The sequence below is a fragment of the Syngnathus floridae genome, chromosome 1 (genome assembly GCF_059516105.1).
Source record: "Syngnathus floridae isolate MCC-2025c chromosome 1, RoL_Sflo_1.0, whole genome shotgun sequence".
Taxonomy (NCBI): domain Eukaryota; kingdom Metazoa; phylum Chordata; class Actinopteri; order Syngnathiformes; family Syngnathidae; genus Syngnathus; species Syngnathus floridae.
The window spans coordinates 21,331,829-21,340,418 of record NC_142413.1 but is presented as its reverse complement, the minus strand read 5'-3'; positions in this window follow the sequence as shown (position 1 = coordinate 21,340,418).

Here is an 8,590-nt window from a genome sequence, read left to right as displayed (position 1 = left end):
CAGCACACTGGCTGACCTTTCACGAGACCTGTTCATGTATATGTACAGTGTATAGATGAATTTCACCAACCGTCTTCAGAAAAACACAGGTAGAAACCATGACTGGCATCTGGTGCAGTAAGTGGCCTTTCCTGGCCAAAGAAAACCCGCTTCAGGGTAACCATCGTATAGGACTTTTGCCGTTATTTCTGCTTGTGGCTTGGACTTCAATTTTTACAGCTTTTATTCTTGGGAATTCCGTGAATCCGTCCATTCTTGATCTTTCCAGATAATTTTCACGCTGCTCTTTCGAAAAGTCTTCTCCGTATGTATTGGCTGACATGTTGGTTTGGGTCAGGGAGTTGAGGTCAGACTGGTGGATTACTTTACTAATGATTTTGGTCTGAGCAGGAGGCTTGTTTTCAAAGAAGTTTGAGTTTCGCAGGTTGTTATGCTCAGAGATCTTCTCATTGGGCCAAGAACTGCCTTTTGATTATTTAATGTTCTTGTTTTACAAACCGGTTTAATCTTCAGAGCAAAGAAACAAGAAATCCTATCGTCACGGTGGATTTTCAGGACTCTCGGGCTGAGTTGGAAGGTGCGTCTTGCCCCGTAACACAATCCATCGCTTCCCATTGAAGATGTTTGCATGTACTGTAGCACGCGGCGGAAAGATGGGCTCTGTGATTGAGGCCACCCACACTGCGGTGATGTGAGGGAGCGTGCCCCTCAACTCCCATTGGGGGCAACAAGGTCCTGTGTCCACATTTCAAGCGCGCCTGTCACTCACAGTAGGGGAGCGAGGGTCAACACTTATGTTCTCCAGCTAAGAAAGCAAGGCGGAGAAGCTCAACACAGCCTCTTTGTGCTGCTCCTCACTGGAGGAGGATGGACACAAAGTGACCAGAGTGAGAGACAACTGCAAAAGGTGAGGTGGGGAACACACCTCTTAATGAATTCATTGTTCAGTCAGGTGTTGGACTATACTCATGAATTGTAATTCTTCATCTTATCAAGAGGTCCTTGATAGCCTGCTTGATGACTTTGGTGAGGATGAACATCCCAATCAACCTTGATTTTACCTTCATTGACTAGAAGATTATGCCACAGACACACTCCAGGCATCTTACAGTTATATCCAGTTTTTCCAGAGAACTAGAAGCAGTTATGGCTGCACAAAGGCCAACTCCAGTTATATGCTTCCTGTGGACGACCCAGTACTTCTGGATCAGTATTAAGGATTTTTTTTTTTTTTTCAGGATTTCAATTTTTTTTTAGATAGATAGATAGATAGATAGATAGATAGATAGATAGATAGATAGATAGATAGATAGATAGATAGATAGATAGATAGATAGATAGATAGATAGATAGATAGATAGATAGATAGATAGATAGATTTGATTCTCATCCCCACACTTGCACTGGTGACTGAGCTTTGTTAAAGGCAGCATGTCTGCTCCTAATTTGTTCCCGTTTGAACCTTTAATTGAGTTATCCGGGATTAGCATGCATAACAGCTCTTTAGGTGAGGCAGCAGGAGATAAAAGAAGGCGGGACTAGAAAGCAGCTCGACGTGCTGTCACCTCTTAATGTAATTTAGAACACGGAGCAATGAATTTGGATGGGTGTAGAGTTTCTTTTAAGTGCCTAATACCTGTGGTGGGCCAGCACCCATGGGGGACAAGAGAGGTCAGTGTGTTTTTGCTGGGACGTGTGGAGCGGGCATGGGGGTGCTTCCTGTCATTCACCGCCTGGCCCTCTGAGCCCAGGTAACCTTTGAACCCCACACAGTCTAGCCGGCCACCTCATCCTCTGAGAGATGTAGGAGTAAAAACTCATAGGGCAAAAGTATAACTGAGCCACTGCCTAATAAAATTTCTTGCATGCCAGCTGACATGAACAAATGTATGCTTTTTCCAATGGTGTACTCTCAGATTATAAATTGTCTATTTTTTTCCTATTTTTAATATCTTATGTATCGAACAAAATAATTTATAAAAAAAAATTTATGATAAAACTCTCATCGATTAATTTGACAAAAGGTTGTGATTTGCCCCTTTAATTCTTCCCGTCCTCCCATCCGCTTGGGAGTAATGTTGTACATTGAAGCTTTTTAGTAAACTGCTGAACAACAGCAAATGACAATAAGGTTGTCACCACTATCAAAATGTATTGTATACATAATGAACTTTGTCAAATGTGTAATTATGATAACAGACCTGTACAATTATTACACTTATCCCTTCCCGCAAAGTTGCAGGTCAGAAATGTTTCGATGTGACTTTGTGGTGAAAGATCCTCTAAAACCCAACTTAGTCCCATTAATCATCGAAAATGTGCAAGGAAGGTTACAAATATACCACAAAATGAAAAAAAAAATGATGCAGAGCAGAGCAGCCAAGTTTTGGGTCACTTGTGGCTTCCAGCGGCTGCCACTCATTTCTTGAAACTTTCCATCCTGGCCACTGCCTCGTATTACGCTCCATCATTGATATGATATGCTTGAATGCACTTTGCTCAAGTGGTAGACAGCTGTCAATAATTATTGCCTGGTCTCCGTAGAAAACTTGTGATATCTAATATTTCCTTGTCACTTGAACAAATAAGACATAATAACTAACTGCAAGGTACTTGACCACAGGGGGAGTTGAGTTTATTGATTTTGTGTTGGTTAACCTATTTTAACCATTTCCAATTACATTGCATAAAACAGGGAGAGAAGCGCATTTTACTTTTATAAAGAGCCTTCACTGCCATAGTAATTATATGGAAATTGTTAGACAAATGTTTATTTGTGAATTGAATGGTTTATTTTTTTCATAAGAGTTCTTTTGAGGTTTTATTTGGTCGCAGTTGAGTGGTATCTCCAAAACCCTAACCTTTAAGGAAAGTACACCTTTTTGATCTATTGATTATTCTATCAAGATTTTCAAGCTTTAGGTGGTTAACATTTAAAAGAAAACAACAGTTTTCTTCTACCCAAGTGGTGAAAAATACAAAATCAACCCAATTTGGACGTTCGACTATCAGCGAATTGCATAGGGCTGCTGACAAATTGCAGGTTAGAATAGAATAGAATGACTTTATTGTCATTGCACAGCAGGAATACAACAAAATTGACCGTATATACATAATGTACTGTATAATAATCAACACAAGTAGCTCCATGTCACAAACATGATAAATCATTCCCTCCAAAGACAATGTAAATACTCGCACACATTGTAAACACACACACACACACACACACACGCACGCACACACACAAACACACACACGTGTCCTTGCATATACACACTTAAAGTTGATGCGCTGGCGAGGCGCTGCAGAGCTGCAGAGCATCAAGGGACATTCACAAAACACTCATTAACTTCCTTTACAAAGCTGCCTTTGTGACCTGCCAGATCCTTGCTACCGCCCCTCCGCCCCACACACACACATGCAAACGCGTGCACACACACGCACGGCGAGCCCAATAAGAAAATACATAAACACTAAATGGGGTTGAAGTCCAAAGTGTTACAGCTACCATGATGGTGAACCCAGGGCCTCCTCTTTTGCACAAGCCTTTAGATAAAAGAACCAAGCCACTTTTGCAGCAAATGCACAAATGTCTGGGAGCTACTCACACCAATGTGAAACAGCTAAAACACATCTGTTCCCAAAAGATATATATTTTCGTTATTTTTATATCATTATTTTTTATATTTTCGAAACTTTAGTGGTCGTTGCATATGAACGCTAGAAAAACATTATTTTAATAATTTCTTGACCTAATTTACTAGAATTCATGCCCGCACACATCAGAATAAAAGATATATTTCAAATAATATCAAATTTATTGGAATATTTTCCTCCAGGCTTGCACCCACATGCCATTCAGTGGCAGTTGTGTGTGCCAGGGAGCCCCCCCATCCCCCTTAACTGTGTGCCTGGCCCCAAGATACAAAGCAATGCCTTAAGCGCCTTTTCTATTGTATCAGAGCTCCCCCCCATACAGCCAAGTTTTTGATGTCAAATTCATATAAGGTTTTCTCAATTATTTTGTATTGTTTCTGTAGGGTCAGGGTTATATTATATTACTATGACTGTCTATTACTACTATGGTTATTATTATTATCATTATTATTATTATTGTTATTATTATTATTATCAACAAAAACAACAATAATAATAATGAGATTAGATTCTATTTACTTCATGTACAGCATTTTGTTACAATCGTGGATGTGTTCGTGTTCTATAAACAAAGTTGAGAGTTCCTGCGGGGATGAAGGTTCTTTGTTTCAAGTCAGTGACATATTTAGTATGACAAGGCTTGCCCCTACAACACTAAAAAATCTAACATCCAAGCGGGCAACCTGCTCGAGTTTCAGTGGCAGATGAGCTTGTTGGTGAAGAGGTCAGTGTCTCACTGGGGGGAACCACTCTCAGAAGGTTATCCAAAGACCACCAAGGGGATCAGCGGATGAAACTGCAGCATGAATTCTGAGGCAATCCTGAAAATGTCATTTTTCTCATAAGCTGTCATTGTAGTAATGACAGACCTCGGCACGTCTGACTCAAATTCCGCAAAGAACTGTTCTTAGAAACTAACACTGGCCATTGCACTCTAATGTTTTGGTCATTTTAAAAATCTTTCAATTAATTTTATGTTCAAAGTCAGCACTGTCACAGCTCAATTGTCTTTGCCTCTGTGGCACATTTCTATTTGCTTCATCTGCAGAGGATCGGACATTTGAATAAATTGTTGTTTAAACCCAACAGTAGGATATAATTCAGCCACATGTCTTGTGACATAAAAGGGAAGAATTTATGTCATAATCATTGACATACAAAACACAACGTGTGAGCCGCGCCGCTGTGTGTCTCCTTTCCAGGCAACTATGACAGCACCAGCCAAGCAAACACAAGACCTAGGCAGGCATTCTGCATATCCCGCCATGACAATTGGGCTGCCCTGAATATTTCCTGCTTTATTTTGCTCATTATTGTAATAGTGTGTGACAGGCATTGATTACATCAAATGAAAAATAATCATCCTGCAATGCAAATGCAACATTTAATGGCCAAATGAGTTAAGGAATGATTCTGTACTTGGTGACGGTTGGCAACCCTACTTCTGGTGGACAGGTAACCAAGTAAATTTGCTTCCTAGAATAGTTAGCTAGATATGCCATAGCTGGTTAAGCAAACTACTTTGATAGTCTGATAAACTACGATTGCAAGCTAAAACAAGAATAGGTGGAAGTAGATAGAGTAATAGGATAGATAGGAGATATAGATTTCCTTCATATCAAAGACCCTATTTCACGATCTTCATTTAAGAGTTGCTAGGTGCACCATTTACATTCAATAGCTCACTGTACTGACATGAGATCGGCTTGAGGGGATTGCGCAAAATATTCTATAAAGACATACTTGTTAGGTTCAACGTAAGGAAAATTTCAGTCAAGATGAGAGGTGCATGATGGATGATAGAGCAATAAGTATTTGGGCCGAGGGGGGAAATTTCTAATTACGAGAAGCGAGGCGCATGCTCCTTCACAGGGGGTGGGGGTTGGCGTCATGAATTGCATAGTGTGGCGAGGATTCCCGGGATGGACCCAAAGTGGCACTTTTTTGCCGACCACACTCCACCCCGACAGATCACATAATCAAGCCCTTCAAACAGACACATTTTAATATGCCCCGTCTCATTTATTACCTCATTAAAAAAAAAAAAAAGTTTGCTAAAATGAGCATGCTGGTTTTCCCCCCACATAGAGCTCCATTCATGGCCGGCGGGCGCAGTGTACTGCTCTTACACTTCCTGTAAACGGAGTGGCACCCATCCAAAGCTTGGCATTAAATATGAAAAGAAAGCAAGACCCTACACATTTATACAGCCAGATGAATATTTAGGTTATCACATAAAAGTGTGCCTGTTTTTGTCTTTTCCCAAAACAATTTTTCTTAATTTATGGTCAACTCTGTGAGTCAAGGATGCTAAATATGTACATATTGGCACAACAACGCTCAATCGCTTCATTTTGCTATAGTTATGGTTCATTATCTGTCACAGTTTATATTGGACATAGACTAGGTGCTTATGCTTCCTATGAATTAATATTGAGATGAAATTATGTTGATCATCTAAATAAATACAACACAATACAACCCGAGTTCACTCTGACCGTTCGGAAACTCAGAGCATTGGTCAACTTTGACCTTCAGTTATTCAGAGCAAGCCAAAAATGGAGTGCCAGTGCACGCACTAGATGCTCCGACTTGGGACACCGTGCACACTTTCGAACACACCCACTCTCAGGGTAGTGCTCGGGCATCAGAATAAATCTGCGAATGTGCCCTTGATGTATAAAGTCCCTTCGCTCAAAAGTCGGGAGAACATGGTTTTCACAAGGTCAATGGTTTTCGTTCGTTATCCATGTATATTTTTGTTTACAGCTTCCAGGAGAGGTATAGTAGGTGCTAAAACCTACAGAAAGTAATCTGATTATCACATGGAAACTTGGTTTTAAAGGAATTTGATGTTGAAGTTAAATAAAAATAAATGAAAGCTTGGAAAGGCTCACCCAGGGGCTTGACCACGCTTTCTCAAAATGGGCACTTGTCCAGCAGCTACATGTAGTCACTTGACAGTTAGTGTTACAGTACATATTGACATATGAAGTTAGCGTTTTGAAATATTGGCTAATCAGGTATTTTCATAAGACAAATGTGAAACTCGCTGAGTGTTTCTGGTTCGGGCGGAATGAAAACATGATCCCGTACGCGGTCATTTACAGTAATGTTTTCCCCCCCAAACGGTGCGTTGCGAGCGCACCTCCACGAGAGAAGTGAAAATGAACTTGACTAAAAAGGGAGCTTTTGATAGAGCGAAATAAACCCAGCTGTGAGCTGGACCCGACCCATGTGATGTATAAATAAACGTGCATGTCATGCCAGCTTTTCCACAAACCACCAACTTAATGGAATATTTTATTTCAAATTAGATCTAGAGATATCAAAATTAAAGGTGATTGGTGTCAAATCTTGTTCAATTTGGTGTTGATTTAGGTTTCAAATGTTTTTTTAAAAGAAAAACAAGCTATAACCTAATATAAATAAATAATAGAAATAGCCTCATATATATATATATATATATTCTTTTACTATTAAATATATATATATATATATATATATATGTATATATATATATATATATATATTCTTTTACTATTAAATCTTTCAATTATTTATTTATATTAGGCTATAGCTTATATATATATATATATATATATATATATATATATATATATATATATATATATAAGCATTATATATATCCATTATATCCACCAATCGCACATGCATTACGCTATATATATATATATATATATATATATATATATATATATATAATAATAGAAATAGCCTCATATATATATATATATATTCTTTTACTATTAAATATATATATATATATATAAGCTATAGCCTAATATAAATAAATAATTGAAAGATTTAATAGTAAAAGAATACATATATATATATATATATACATATATATATATATATATATATATATATATATATATATATATATATATATTTAATAGTAAAAGAATATATATATATATATATGAGGCTATTTCTATTATTATATATATATATATATATATATATATATATATATATATATATATATATATATATATATATATATATATATATATATATAGCGTAATGCATGTGCGATTGGTGGATATAATGGATAACTTGACTTAGAGGCTAACTATTTAGCAAAGCAAATATACCTATATAATGGTGAGCTAAAGAGGTAGGTAAATAGCTCATAACTAGGTAGCGAAGCAAACTATGTTGCCAAGACAGCTACGTTCTTTATTTAACCATTTTGACAAATATATTTGAGTGTGAGCGACATAAAAATCAAATGTTAAAGACCAAGCATATTCAAATATATTCCTCTCCCCTCTGCTATTTCTATTCCTGTGCAGTCAGTCATGTGCTGTGACATATCAAAACAGCAGCAACACTTAGCAGAGAAAACCTCATTTATAACATGCTTCAGTGCATATATTACGCATATTCAACAAACACTTGTGAGCGTTGTCAGACTGTCTCAAGAGCCACTTGGGGCAATGTTTGCTTTAATTAATGAAATGGAAACAGTGATTTGAATTAACACTTCAATTAAACCTGTGACCATAGGCGTCCTTGTTTGTCGGAAGGAAAACTCAACCACTTAACCAAAGACTTGTTTCCATTTAATCCCTTCTGAGTGAATGGCCTGGTGAAGAAACATGCCACTGATTTGAAATGGTGTTAAAAGAGCCTTTGCGGTGCGTCAAGAGACTTTCTCATGGACCAGCCTTAAAAGGTGATACAAGACAGCTTTCCTCTTGCATTCATGCTGTGTGAGTCTTGGATCCTGCAAAAACGTGGAAATGTTTGAGCGGCAACATCAGGATGGTTGGCATTTATTGGCCATGACAACAGTGTATAAGAGCTTCACTATACTATGTGGAAATCTCACAATCTTTTTGACTGGGTTTGAAGAACGCGAGAGACACGATCTACATTACAATTGTTTTTTTTTTTAAGT